The sequence below is a fragment of the Somniosus microcephalus genome, unplaced genomic scaffold (genome assembly GCF_052327205.1).
Source record: "Somniosus microcephalus isolate GS21.2 unplaced genomic scaffold, FLI_Smic_1.0 unresolved_chr7, whole genome shotgun sequence".
Taxonomy (NCBI): domain Eukaryota; kingdom Metazoa; phylum Chordata; class Chondrichthyes; order Squaliformes; family Somniosidae; genus Somniosus; species Somniosus microcephalus.
In genome coordinates this window covers 3,811,090-3,826,385 of record NW_028225185.1, presented here as the reverse complement: position 1 = coordinate 3,826,385, position 15,296 = coordinate 3,811,090, and the positions used below count along the sequence as shown (strand labels likewise).

Genomic DNA, 15,296 nt, shown 5'->3' with positions numbered 1-15,296 from the left:
GGAGGAGGCCCATTCAGCCCCTCGAGCCTGTTACACAGGAACAGGAGGCCATTCAGCCCCTCGAGCCTGTTACACAGGAACAGGAGGAGGTCCATTCAGCCTCCTCGAGCATATTACACAGGAACAGGAGGAGGCCATTCAGCCCCTCGGGCCTGCTCCACCATTCAATGAGATCACGGCTGATCTGCGACCTAACTCCATCCACCCTCCTTTGCCCCAAATACCTTAATACCTTTGATCAACAAAAATCTATCTCGCGCAGATTTGAAATTAACAATTGCCCCGGCATCAATTGCCGTTTGCGGAAGAGAGTTCCAAACTTCAACCACCCTTTGTGTGTAGAAGTGTTTCCTAATTTCACTCCTGAAAGGTCTGGCTCTAATTTTTAGACTCTGCCCCCTAGTCCTAGACTCCCCAACCAGCGGAAATCGTTTCTCTCTCTCTCTCAACCCTATCAGCTCCCTTTAATACCTTGAAAATGTCGATCAAATCGCCCCTAAACCTTCAGCTACCAGCAGATCTCGGTCTCTTGATTTATGATTTATCCACTAATAAAGGAAAGCCTGAAACACAAACCTTCCAACCATGGGAACACTCTCACTGAGCAGCAAAGACTCAGACAACTGCCAGAGTCATGCGGTGGAGCCACATCGGTTAGCTTAGGCTCCTACAAGCTCCGAGTTTTCACCAGTTCTTCACTTATCAAGTTTGATACAAAATACTTTTTTTTTGGGAAGTCTTGTGTCTAGCAAAGATCTGTCACATTCCAGATACCAGTTATTGATGGGAAGCAATATTCCTTTTTTTTTTTAAAAAGCCAGTCATACGACTGTGAAGCTCCTGATCAGACCCTGGAGCACTGCCCTCGGAGGAAATTCGCAGGCAGCCACGCTGTTACACTGGAAGCTTCGGCCTGGATATCTGACTTAGATATTGAGGTTTGATTTGATGCTACCATACCAAAGATGACTAACTTTGAACTTAAAACGTTTAGGCATTTTACTGAACACTAACAGACAAAAGAAAGACTTGCATTTATAGAGCGCCTTTCACCACCTCAGGACTTCACTTACAGCCAATTACAGGAAACTTTGTGTTATCCGGAGGCTAAATGTCCGGCAAGCTTGAGCCACCGGCAAAAATCAGGAGCCGTTTTGTTAGGTTTTTTTCTTCTCGTGGCTTTTCCCCCCCCCCCCACCCAATTCACAATTCAAATCGCTTTATTGGCATGATAAGTTACATCTTATGTTGCCAAAGCATCAAAATACATTTATGGTTTAGCACATAAACGCAGTTCTATTCATACAGTGTATAAACAGGTATATCCCTGAGTGTATAAATATACATTCGCATTGTTTATATATATTCTTTTCTTAGTTTACTGGTTGTCCCTCTGTTCATGGCAAGCTGTAACATAGTGTGCCGCCAGTGTTATACAGCTTCTCTCCTCTCCCAGTAGGAATGGGAGTTTTTGGTTGTCATTCAGATTTCTGAAATCAGGGCATATTTGTGAGAATTTTTGGTAGAAATTCTCCCTGATGCCCTGATATTTTCCACAAGCTGTGAGGAAGTGCATCTCTGTCTCCACCACTCCCTGACTGCAGTGAGAGCATATCCTGTCCTCTCTTGGCAGCCTGGTCTGCCTGTGTCTGCCTTTTTCGATCGCTAGGCTATGTTCGCTAAGTCTGTACCTTGTCAAGGTTCTTCTCAGTTTGTTATCCTTTACCATGGTCAGGTAATCAGCTATGTTGTATTGTCTGTTTAGGGCCAAGTAGCAATTGAGTTTGCTTTGGGTTTTTGTTGTTTCTGCCCAATATGTCAGATATTTTTCCTTTTGCTTAGCGACGATTGTGTTGGGTCGAATTCTTTGTGTTACCCTGTCACTGTCCTGGGGCTGGTTATTGTTAGTATTGTTAGTAGTTACTTCACTGAGTCCCAGGACTAGTTGACTGAGGGTATTCTTCTTTATGGTCAGCTCTTGGCATTTCAGGGCGTCGTAGTGATAGCATTGGGGATTGCTCATTTGTAGGTGATTCCAAAATTTGGTGGCTCTTTTTTGGATAGTGATTATTAATGGATATTGGCCTAGTTCCGCCCTGCATGCATTGTTTACTGTTTTCCTTTGAGTCCGGAGGATACTTTTACAGAATTCTGCATGTAGGATCTCAATTGGGTGTTTGTCCCATTTTGCAAATTCTTGTTGAGTTAGCGGTCCCCATACCTCACTGCCATAGAGTGCAATTGGTTCAATTACTGATTTGAAAATTTTGAGCCAAATGCTAATTGGGATTTCTATTTGGATTGATTTTTTGATGGCATAGAAAGCCCTTCTTGCTTTCTCTTTCAGTTCATTCACAGCCAGTTTGAAGTTTCCCGTAGAACTGATTTTTAAGCCCAAGTATGTGTAGTTAGTGGTTTGTTCAATTTTGGTTGTTCCTACTGTGAAATTTATTTTGGGTCCCTGATGTTTGGATCTTTGCTGGAACACAAGGACTTTGGTTTTTTGGGGATTTGTTGTCAGGGCCCAAGTCTGGCAGTACGACTCCAGCAGGTCCAGGTTTTGCTGTAGCCCCTCTTTAGTAGGTGACAGCAGAACCAGGTCGTCTGCATAGAGGAGGAATTTAACCTTGGATTCATATAGGGTGAGGCCGGGTGCTGTAGATTGTTCAAGTAGTTTTGCCAATCCATTTATGTAAATATTAAAGAGTGTCGGTGAGATTGGCGAGCCCTGCGTCACCCCCCGCCCCTGTGGGAAGTATTTTGTTTGTTTGTCTCCAATTTTAACTGCACATTTGTTGTTTGTATACATTGATTTAATTACATCATATGTTTTCCCTCCTACCCCACTTTCGATAAGTTTCAGGAATAAACCGTCATGCCAGATGGAGTCGAAAGCCTTCTGGAAATCTACAAAGCATGCGTAGATTTGCCCCCCCACCCCCCCAACCCCCCACCACACCACCCCCCACACCAACAGTCAGGCTCTGCAAAGTCTCTGTAGCTTAGCAACAACTTCAGAGAGACGCTTCCAAGGTACAGGCCGACTGTTTAGAAGCTGTTGCTAAGCAAGTGTGTTTGTTGTCAGATACGGAGATGAAAAGCTCCGTATGCTTCAATATTAACGCTGGTGTGTCCGGCAGTTTTGAGGGAACGGCAACAGCTCGGTCCCGTCGGTGCCGGATAGCACCAAGGGGCAGCACGGTGGCGTAGTGGTTAGCACTGTTGCCTCACAGCGCCAGGGACCCGGGTTCAAATCCGGCCTCGGGTGACTGTCTGTGTGGAGTTTGCACATTCTCCCCGTGTTTGCGTGGGTTTCCTCCGGGTGCTCTGGTTTCCTCCCACAGTCAAAAGATGTGCGGGTTAGGTTGATTGGCCATGATAAAAAATTGGCCCTTAGTGTTAGGGGGGATTAAATACGTGGGGTTACGGGGATAGGGCTTGGGTGGGATGGCTGTCGGTGTAGGGACCGGGTGCTAGGGTTTGGATGATCAGCCATGATCTCGTTGAATGGCGGAGCAGGCTCGAAGGGCCGAATGGCCTACTCCTGCTCCTATCTTCTATGTTTCCTGTAAGTACTTTTTGAAGTGGAGTCACTGTTGTAATACAGGGAACGCGGCAGCCAATTTGCACACAGCAAGCTCCCACAAACAGCAATAGGATAAATGACCAGATGATCTGTTTTAGCGATGTTGATTGAGGGATGATTATTGACCAGAACACCGGGGAGAACTCCCCAGCTCTTCTTTGTAATAGTGCCTTGGGATCTTTTACATCTACCAGAGAGCAGACAGGGCCTCCGTTTAATGTCTCATTCCCAAGATGACATCTCCAATAGTGCGGCGCTCCCTCAGCACTGCACTGGGTGTATCAGCCTGGATTTTGTGCTCAAGTCTCCGGAGTGGGACTCAAACCCACAACCTCTGACTCAGAGGCGAGAGTGTTACCAACTGAGCCACAACAAGTTGCATAAATTGGCTGCTGTGTTTCCCACATTACAACGGTGACTACACTTCAGAAAAGTACTTCGTTGGCTGTGAAGCAGTTTGGGACTTCTGGTGGTGGTGAAAGGCGCTGGAGAAATGCAAGTCGTTTTTAAATAAAATGTCCCATGGCGCTTCATAGGAGCGTTATGAACCATAATTTAACACCGAGCTACATAAGGAGCTATTAGGGCGGGTGACCAAAAGCTTGGTCAAACAGGTCGGTTTGCAGGAGCGTCTGAAAGGAGAATTGAGAGAGGTGGAGGGGTTTAGGGAGGGAATTCCAGGGCTCGGGGTCCAGGCAGCTGAAGGCTAAAGGGATCAAGGGATGTGGGGAGAAGGCAGGGACAGGGTACTGAATTTGGTTGATCAGCCATGATCTCATTGAATGGCAGAGCAGGCTCGAGGGGCCAAATGGCCGACTCCTGCTCCTATCTTCGATGTTTCTAAGGCACGGCCGCCAATGGCAGAGAAATGGAAATCGGCAGGGGCGGGGATGAGCAAAGAGGCCAGAATTGAAGGAGCGCAGAGATCTCGGAGGGTCGCAGGAGGTTACAGAGATAGGAATGGGCGAGGAGGGATTTGAAAAGAATGGAGAATTTTTAAAAATCGAGGCGTTGCCAGACCGGGAACCAATGTAGGTCAGGGAGCGACAGGGGAGGGGGGGTGATGATAGGTGAACGGGACTCGGCGCGACATCGAAACACACGTACGATAGCAAAATACTGCGGATGCTGGAAATCCGCAATAACAACAGAAAATGCTGGAAAAACTCAGGCCAGGGCAACATCCGTGGAGAGAGAAACAGGGTCAACGTTTCGGGTCGAAACCCTTGGTCAAGACTGGAAAGGCGCAGGAAATGAAATAGATTGAGAGGCCAGGCTGGGAGAGAACCAAAAAAAGAGAAGTGAAGAGACATTAAGGAGGTATTCAAAACGAGACGAGATGGTGATAGGACTGAAACACACCTCTCTCACTCACACTATCCCCCCCCCCTCCCCTCCTCACTCACTCCCCCGCAGTATCATCCTGTCTCACCCTTTTTTTCCCACGCCCCCTGGCAGCTACAATCCCCTGACAGACCGACTGACTGACTGAAGTATCTCGACCCACCCCCTGGCCTCACACGCCCGCTGCCATGGGCGCCGCCATCTTGTCCACAATACCGATCAGGTCAAAGGTCGTAGCAGGGGGGGATAATTAACGATTCCCCGCCCCCCTCATTTATTTTTTTGAAAACGTAAAACATTTATTATAAAAAATTACCAGAATACAGCCCCTCTTGTTTTTTTAAAAAAGAACAAGCAGAGAGAGCCCCGAAAGCGAAATGAACCCGAGGTTAAAACGATTCTCCTCAAGGGCGCCGCCATCTTGTTTTCTCACCCGACCGGCGATGATTTAAAAAAAACGAAATAAAACATTTTTTTTACCTCAAAAAAATGGTGGAAGTCAACGGCACTTTATCGATTCACGTAAACGTCGAGAAGGAGCCGGGTTTCGATCCGTGTGTTTTTTTTAAAAAAAAGATATGATTGTTTTAAACCCCCTGGTTGCTATGGCCGGGGGGTTGCCAAGGGCGCCGCCATCAAAAAATAAAAGCCGCCTCACAACAACAAACGCGCGATTAAAATAAAACTCCACGGAGACGGAATAAATAGTCTTTCACCCGCAAAAATAATACCCGCTGCCTTTTATCTCTCTAAATATAATCATCTGTTTATAGGAGATTTAAACTCTTTTAAAATATTCGCTTCCAAATCAAAATAAAGTCACGCTCCTCCCTCCCAACCCGGGAGTGAAAGGCAGGATGGGAAATGGCCAAAAAAAAATCACCATCTATATAAATAAATATATATATAAAAAAAAGACACGCTTGCTAATTAAAAAAAAGTGCATATCGGCCATCGCCAGGCCGGCTTGCAATTTAACCGATGCATCATGATCCCGGTGATAAAAACCAATAGATTTTGCAAAAAAAAATAATGTTTTTTAAATTTTTCTCTCTCTCTCTCTCTCTGGCCTCCTGCCGCCCGCCCGCGCAAAGCATGGCGGGTACCAATCAATCACGACCTTTTTGCTCCAAAGATGATTTTTTTTTCGTTTGAAGCATTTATTTTCACCGCCCCGAGTTTCTTCATGCTTTTTTTTTCTCTTTCTTTCACGGGTGGGTAAGTCATTTAAAAAAAAAATATATAAATTAAAATAAAAATGTCAAAATCTGGGCTCCTTGGCGCCAACCCAACGGTCGAGGCGTCCGTCCCCCCCCCCGGCGCAAGGGGTTGTGGGTAAGGCCTCTCTTTAATTTTATTCGCTTTAAAAAAAAAATGGTTTCTCTTTTTCGTTTTTTTTTAATTGACCGTGTATCTAAAACAAATAGTTTTTTTTTCCTGAGGGGGGCCCGGTTGGGTGGCGAGAAAGCGATTTTAATAAACTAGCTTTTTTTTTCCTCTCTCCGAAGCCCTTCCCCTGTCCGGCCGCCATTTTGTGTTTATTTTCTTCGCCAATGGCGCACTTTGGAGTCATTTTAACAAAACAGGGCGACAGAAAAATATAACCTCATTTTTTTTTGAAGCAGAAGAAGCAAAAGTGAAATAAGCCCACCCCCTTTCCCTTGTCTTTTTTTTTCTTTCTTTCTTTTCCTCCCCTCCCTCCCACCCAAAGACAAGGGAGGTGTGTGTGTGTGTGTATGAGAGTGAGAGTGTCTGAGAGAGGCCAACGTGAAGAGAAGTCCTCCTCCTCTTTCACTCCACCACACACACACACACACATCTACACACACAGAGAAAAGATGCCTTTCTAAAGCTGTTTTTTTAATTGAGGAGGAGAAAAAAAAAAGCAAGCAAGCAAGAAGTATTGATTGGGCTTTTTTATCCCCCCCTATCATCTTCTTCACCTGCCATGGCGGACTGTGTGGAATGAGAGGGAGAAAGAGAGACAGAGACAGAGAGAGACAGACAATGTTTTCCGATCTGGTAAGAAGAAGGAGGAGGAGATGGTGGTGGTGGTGGTGTGGGGGGGAATGGAGTTTGTGTCAGCACTGATGGTGGATGTGTGTGGGGGAGTTGGGGAAAATACTGTCCTGTAATGTAGCCAGCAGAGTTAGACATGTCTTTTTTTTTAAAGGCTGCTTTTCTTAAAAAAGAAATTCGTGATTTGTTGATTTAAAATGTGCGTTTGCTGTATTCCCTGACAGTGCCTTGTTACGTGTCTGCTGAAAGGAGGAGGTGAAAACCAGGCACAGGCCCCTTTTTTTGTGTGTGTGTGTGTTTTTACCCTTTTTTCATTTTATTTTTACAGCTTGGTTTATCCAGGATTTAAAACTCACACACACACACACACACAGTTCGTGTTTCTGCATGTCGTTTGTATGTATCTTGCAATTTATTTCCCCCCCCCTCCCCAATCACTCGTTTTTCTCCCAATACTTCCCAAAAAAAAAATATTTTCCTTCTGGGTCAGCAGGTTTTCTCAGCCCTGTGTCTCCTCATCAATCTGACCTTGTTTGACCAATTTGGCACAACTTTTGTGGGGGTTTTTTTGTGTGTGTGTGTGAGGTTTGTTGTCGTCCTCGTACCCTTTCTTTCGCTAGGACGACCTGACATATTGTAGTGCAAATCAGTGTAGGTAACTGTCACTCTTTATTTTTAAGCCTTTTACCAAAAACTTTGTGTGTGTGTGTTGGTTTTTCTTCCGTAAGTTGACAGACTTTTGTCTTTTTTTCTCTCTTGGTATGTTAATTTGAGTTTATAATTGAAAAGTCTTTTTATCATTTGCCAGCACTGTTGGCAATCATTTTAAGGATTGTAACTAGACATTTCTTTCAGTGTGTATATGTGTGGTGGTAAATATGTAGGCAGAGCGTTTCCGAGTTATTTAAGTTAGTTGTTGTACAATGCTGTCGAAGAAAGCAGTCACAGCTTTCTGGAAGTTGTTAGGCGACTTAAAGGGAAGTTCAGCTGATTGTTTTAAGAAAGAGAGGTAGGCAAGGATTTCTCCAAAGGCCTGGTTTCATTATGTCTTTGGTTGAATGCTGTTTTAAGAGATTATGATTTGAATCCTAAACTGGTTTGTTGTATTAAGTTAGCTGAAGTGGGCACATGTGCCACAACTTTAAAAATGCACAAAGCCAGCTGTTGTCGGAAGCATTTTCATTCTGGATGAAGGCGTATTTAAAAAAAATCCCCAACCTCAGTGCGATCTTCATTTAAACTCAAGTGGTGTTTTTCGAGCCTGGATTTTCGGGTAGGAAAAGCAACTTTTCTAAAAGTGAAATTAAATGAGAGGCCTTTGTTGAAACCTGCCTTTTACCCAGGCTTCTGGAAGCTGAAAAACGCACGGCAGTGTGAAACAATTGACATAAATACTCCCCGAGCCCCATCAAAAATCGTCAGGAGCCTCGTGAAACCTTTCAGGCGTTTACACTTCTGACAGACAGTGCACAGACTCTTGTGAAGTGAATCTATGCAGATCTTGCATCAAAGTACTTGTAGGGGGGGGCGCTGAGGTAACAAGATTTTGAATTTAAAATTGAGTTCTGGGAGCCTGAGTCTCGGTTCAGCAGCAGACCAGCGTTTGAACTATTATGACATGCCTAATTTAACATTCGCTAAATCCTGACTCTGTGTGTGTGACGCATGTACGTTCATATTTGCGACTGTCAGTATTAGAAAAACCATAATTAATATTCGGGCAGATATCAACAGTGGGCTATGTTCGTGTTCGTGTGCGGGTGTGTATCTGGGATTATGTTGACTTCATAATACGTGTATCTACTTCGCTATCAAAACTGTTAACATTGACCGACTTGTAGATTTACATTGCGCCAACTGCTGAAACGGGTTTCCAAACCAGTAAACATCTACCTGTATATGTTGCATCCACATTCTACAAACCTGGTGGCTAATCTTAACTTGAATTCATGTCTTGCTGAGAAAAGTTGACTTGTTTGTTGCTGTTTTAAGTGCATTTACCCCATGGCATACTAGAGGTATGTTAGGAATGAAAAATAAGAGTACCATCTTGAGGTTATAGTATAACTAACTAAAATGATGAAACGGTTCTGCTTTTTATTTTCGTGCTCATTGAAGTTTCTACTGAAACATGCTTGGAAGAGTTGTCTTATCCGTAACTTGTGACTCCCCAAAACGTGTTTAACCCAGCTCTCGCTAATATCTGTAAGATTAATGTAATACGGTACGGTTAATCTTCTGACTGCTTGTTGCAGTGAAGGCTATTAGTTCAAATTACAAGTATTTACATTCATCAACAATGACATCACCTCGGGCATCAATGAAAGTGAAATAGTTGACCCGTAATTTTTTTCACTTAAAATAATATTGTGCCACTTTGAGTGAGAGAGCGAGAATGGCTGGCTACATAGGGACATATTTTACCCTGCTGGGAGAATTATTCAAAAGTTTCATTGCGTCTTAAAGTAGGAGCAGGTTTAATTCTGTTTTTAAAAGTGTTCTGAGGACAGGTTTGCCTTTTTTGTGAAATTTGGAGCTTGGATTCCATAAAGACTGGCTATTGAGTAATTGGTGGTTTTGCATGGAAATAGACATCAAAAATCTCATTGAAATCTCTGTTTTGCCTATTTCCAACTCCAGAACATGGCTCGACTCCGTCGCTGCCTCAGCTCATCCACTGCTGAAACCCTCATTGTTGCTTTTGTTACCTCTAGACTTGACTATTCCAGTGCACTCCTGGCCGGCCTCTACTGTTCTACCCGCCGTAAACTTGAGGTCATCCAAAACTCTGCTGCCCGTGTCCTAACTCGCACCAAGTCTCGTTCACCCATCGCCCCTGTGCCCGCTGACCTACATTGGCTCCCGGTTAAGCAACACCTCGATTTATAAAAAAAAAAAAATTCTCATCCTTCTTTTGTGGATGCAGGGAGGATGTTTCCCCTGGCTGGGGGGTCTAGAACGAGGGGTCACAGTCTCAGGATATGGGGTAGGACATTTAGGACTGAGGTGAGGAGAAATTTCTTCATTCGGGGTGGTGAACCTGTGGAATTCTCTACCACAGAAGGCTGTGGAGGCCAAGTCACTGAATATATTTAAGAAGGAGATAGATAGATAGATTTCTAGACACAAAAGGCATCAAGGGGTATGGGGAGAGAGCAGGAATATGGTATTGAGATAGAGGATCAGCCATGATCATATTGAATGGCCGAATCCTGCTCCTATTTTTCTACGCTTTTCAAATCCCTCCATGGCCTCACCCCTCCCTATCTCTGTAATGTACTCCAACCCCAGAACCGTCCAAGATCTCTGCGCTCCTTTAATTCTGCCCTCTTGAGCATCCCTGATTATAATCGCTCCACCATTGGCGGCCATGCCTTCAGCTGCCTGGGCCCCAAGCTCTCGAGTTCCCTTCCTAAACCTCACCGTCTCTCTCCCTCCTCCTTTAAGACCCTCCTTAAAACCTCCCTCTTTGACCAAGCTTTTGGTCACCTGTCCTAATATCTCCTTATGTGGCTCGGTGTCTATTTTTGTCCGATTAGTCTCCTGTGAAACGCCTTGGGATGTTTTACTATGTTAAAGGCGCTGTGTAAATGGCAAGTTGTCGTTGATCTTCAAAGTGATTATCTGGTAGATAATCTTGTTATCTGGCATGTAGCTCTGTAAGTTTTGATAATGTGTGCATTCTGCCAAATCCCGCAAGGGTGTTTGAAGAGAAAGAGCGAACTTGCATTTATACAGTGCCTTTCACGACCTCAGGATGCAACAAAACGTTTTACAGTCAATGTGGACCTGTGTTTCTTTGTGCCTTTTGAGGGCAAGCCCCAGGACATGAGCACATGATCGAGACTGGTGCATCGGTGTGGTACTGGTGGAGTGCTGTTTTGCTGGAAGAGCAATCTTTCAGATGTGAGATTAAACTGAAGTACGGCCTGCCTGTATTGGTGATTGAAGGGGGATGTAAAAGATCGCATGGAACTATTCGGGGAAGAGCAGAGTTCTGAACTAGTAGCTGAATGGCAATAGATTGGGAGAAGGGGAAGTGCAACGAGACCTGGGTGTCCTTGTGCACCAGTCGCTGAAGGTAAGCATGCAGGTGCAGCAGGCGGTTAAGAAGGCAAATGGTATGTTGGCTTCGTAGCGAGAGGGTTCGAGTACAGGAGCAAGGATGTCTTGCTGCAGTTGTACAGGGCCTTGGTGAGACCACACCTTGAGCATTGTGTGCAGTTTTGGTCGCTTTATCTGAGGAAGGATGTTCTTGCCATGGAGGGAGTGCAGCGAAGATTCACCAGGCTGATACCTGGGATGGCAGGATTGACGTATGAGGAGAGATTGGGTCGATTGGACTTATACTCGCTGGAGTTTAGAAGAATGAGAGGGGATCTCATTGAAACTTATAAAATTCTAACAGGACTAGACGGACTAGATGCAGGAAGGCTGTTCCCGATGGCGGGGGAGTCCAGAACCAGGGGTCACCGCCTAAGGATAAGGGGTAAGCCATTTAGGACAGAGATGAGGAGGAATTTCTTCACCCAGAGAGTGGTGAACCTGTGGAATTCTCTACCACAGAAGGCAGTTGAGGTCAATTCATTAAATATATTCAAGAAGGAGTTAGATATATTTCTTGAGGCTAAAAGGATCAAGGGATATGGGGAGAAAGCAGGGACAGGGTACTGAATACTGAATTTGGATGATCAGCCATGATCTCATTAAATGGCGGAGCAGGCTCGAGGGGCCGAATGGCCTACTCCTATCTTCTATGTTTCTCCTGGTGCGCTGGCCAACACCCCCCCCCCCCCCCCCACTCAGTCAGTGCTACCGAAAACACATTAGCTGGTCATTCATCTGAATCGCTGCTTGTGGGGCCTTGCTGTGCACAAATTGGCTACTGCATTTCCTGGTTTCTTTAATCTCCCTCCAATATTGGGCCATGTAGCAACTGGAGATGGTCTGCCCTGGAACAACTGCTAGGGTAGTGTTACTAACTTTTGCAGGGGACCACAATCCCAAGCAGTGCCTTGCTCTAGCGCCGCTCACGAGAGCATGCTACGCGATAGATGCATTTCTCTGCCCACAATTCTCCATTTGACCAGCTCCTGATTTCAGTCACGCTGGAGTCAGATGCGGAGTGAAGGTCAGGCATTTCCCTACAGTTAGGGATGGGGGGGTGGGCGGAATGCGAGAACCAGTTACTAATTCTGTTAAAACTGCAGGTCCACGGTCTGTGAATATGGTGATAAAGCCCGTCTTCCAAAAACATTCCCAGGCTTTTGTTGTTGTTGCTGAGAACTGTATTGGGAACTGCACTGAATCCCTGCTCTGCCATTGCCTCACAAACAGGCAGGAAATGGGTAGAGGGCCAGGGAAACCTGAGACGGTATTTCTGTCATGGGCCACAGCTGAGAGAGAGAGAGAGAGAGAGAGAGATGGGCCGAAAGTGGCCACTGTGTTGTAATACGAGTTCAGTGTGTTAAAGGAGGTGTGTGACAACTACATTGAGGCAGCTTTCCCCCAGACATGAGAGTGCCTGAGCTCGACTTGCAGCTTCCACACAGTGACGTGACTGAGATGAGAAACTCGTTGGTATTGGGGTTGGAACCTGCATTGTAATGTTGCACATGATTTGGCACTCCATTATGCTGCGTCCTTCTGATTGGAAGTTCCCTTTTAAATCGGAACTTGTCTTCTGGGGCTTGCTCACCTGTATTTGGTACTGTAAATTTAGCTAAATTCGATTCCTCTCATCGAATGTGACTCTTCATAAACAGCAGCTGAGGCAGTAGGGAACATGAATGGCTGTATCCGTAGAGTTGTGGGTCTTTGTTCAGGGACTGCCTGATATTTGAGCTTGGTTTATCGTGACTTGGGAGTAATTTTAACTAGTTCTTCCGTAGAATTAGGGAAAAAGAAGAGGTGCTAAAATGAGTATGCATTTTGTTATCTGGTCATGGCATAGTCTTTATCCCTAACCAGTCCGCCCACCTTGCTTGGACATGAGTCTAGGTTCGGATCGGTCATGACCCTGTGGGTGGCGGAGCGGGCCCAGGGGCCGTGTAGCCTGGTCCTGCTCCTACTTCTTGTGTTCTAATTCTGTGTTAGATTTCAGGAGATGGTTCTATTCACAGGGATTAGTGGAAACCTCGGGAACAGGCTGCCAGCTAGGAGTCCTTCAAGAGTAAATTGGGCCTGTTCCTGGCTGGGGTGGAGATCATCTTTTACAGAAGGTAAGTACTGCAGGAAATACAGGGACAGAGTGATCTCCTGGACAAGTTTCGATCGTCTAGATGGGTCGGAGAGGAATTTCCCAGATTTTTTTCCCCAAATTGGCCATTGGGTTTTTATCTGGTTTTTCGCCTCTCCCGGGAGATTACATGAGTTCGGGTGGGATGGAGAGTGGAAGTAGATTTGAGGTTAGGATCAGATCAGCCATGATCTTATTGAATGGCGGAGCAGGCTCGAGGGGCCGATTGGCCTACTCCTGCTCCTATTTCTTATGTTCATGTCGAAGTGTCTCCTATAGGAAATGAGAATGGAAGAATGGAACTGGGGATATAATTATTCAGGAGTGGTGGTGTATTAAAGCACCTTGATGTAGAGGGAGGGTATCCAGGTCCTAGAGATAGGCAGAGGCTATCCTTAACTTCATTTAAGAAGAGTTACAAGCAGCTACTTGATAAGCTAGGGCCCTTCTGTCTCAAAGAGATGGTGGGGGGGGTTTGAGATACTTAATGGGATAGACAAAGCAAATTCGAAACATTTTTCTTTGATCTACCAGGGCAGCAAGACAACAGGACCCAGGTTCATCAGGATGTATTTCTTTCCACAGAAGAAGATTAACTCTGGAAGGAGTTGCCAGGTGATGGCATTTAAGAGATAACTAGATGCTGCAGCAGGAAGATGGTAGGATGGGATCAGATGGGCTGAATGGTTAAATGAGGAAGACCCATCTTGCGACGACTGCGGCACCGAATGATAGAGGACCAAATTTGATCCCTCACATTGCTGCCCACCTCGTTTCAGGAATGCTGCTGTGGGAAGCACTAAGTGGAGGTCGGGCCCTTCCCCATGAAGTTTGCAAATTTGACAAAATAGTCATCCTGCATTGCTGTGTGCGGCATCTAGCAGCTGGTTCAGAACGGCGTCGGCAGAGACCTGGAAGATGTCTGGCTTGGAAAAAGAAGAAACTACTTGTACAGATGGGTATGATAGGGACTGAACTTAAATGTTGACCAACCTCAGTAAGTAAATGCTGTACAGGTTGAATAATGAATGCTTAGGATTGTGTGACATGGTTGTAAGAGGTTCAAACAACTTTAAGAGTCAAATCTAAGTGGACACTTGAATATTTTGGAACTTTACAATATACTTTAAGTATCTGTTGCAGTATATGTAATGTTTAATATAGAGACAATAGTTGTGTGTTTTTATTACAAGTGGCTAAGAAGCTCAGTGGTGAGTGGGTACTGGAGGGAGTGAAAATGTGTGACATTGTCTAGATGAGTAAGCTTCCACTGTATTTTAATATCCAAAACTGAGAGGTTGTATGACATGTTCTCGGCTATCGGGTATAGTTTCCCTTAAACTGCAACTTCAACTTCACCAGATAGTGTGTTCCTGCACAGATGGACACCCTGCAAAGCCATATAACTTGCTAGAAAAAGATTGGTTCGGGACATTTATCAAGCACTTTGTATTATCTGTCTGACTTGATTGACAGAAAGGAAGAAAGACTTGCATTTCTCCAGCGCCTTTCACGATCACCGGACATCCCAAACTACTTTACAGCCAATGGAGTACTTTTTTTGAAGTGTAGTCACTGTTGTAATGTAGGAAAACTACAGGCCACAGAACGAGTGAAGCATCCACAGATTTGTCATGTGACACTTTTTGTCGAAGAAATACTTCTCAATCCCAATAAATGGCTTAATCTAGTTTTGTTAAAGCTCCGGCCATGGATCAGCTTGTTGAGGTGGAGGGAATTGGTGCCATTTGGGTAGTGTGGTAGCTTCTGTCAACAACCTGCCGGATTCCTGTAGAGGGATCCTGGGTACAATTACTCCACCTCGGCTGCACTCGGAACAAGCTTGGTTTTGCTGGTGGTTGTCTCATCTGATGGAGTGTCATTCAGTGGCACGTGGCTCCATTTTGCGGGATGAAATCCTCAATAGCATGTCTCTGCTCATTTTAGTTGTGGAGAAGTCCAGGTGCCAGACCATTCTTATCATCATAAGTAAAAGAGAGAAGGTAGTGACTGGTGGGTTCAAGGGCTTTTTGTAAAATAATGTACTTTAAAAAAACAAAACTGCTTTCTATTGAACCTTGGACCTTTTCCTTTATACTGTCTGTACCT

The 15,296-nt window shown here is 45.0% G+C and overlaps 1 protein-coding gene across 4 annotated transcripts in view; it reads right to left on the bottom strand.

Moving 5' to 3' along the window:
• Positions 1-6,051, bottom strand: part of dap3 (death associated protein 3) — a 39,734-nt gene extending 33,683 nt beyond the window's left edge. For 3 of the 4 annotated variants that reach the window (XM_085978491.1, XM_085978494.1, XM_085978493.1), the window contains exon 1: positions 5,411-6,051. The gene's annotated coding sequence lies outside the window, so the exon portion shown is untranslated. Of the gene's footprint in view, positions 1-5,018; positions 5,038-5,410 lie in introns of those variants that run through there. The other variant, XM_085978492.1, reaches the window with a different exon arrangement.
• Between the last annotated feature and the right edge of the window lie 9,245 nt (positions 6,052-15,296).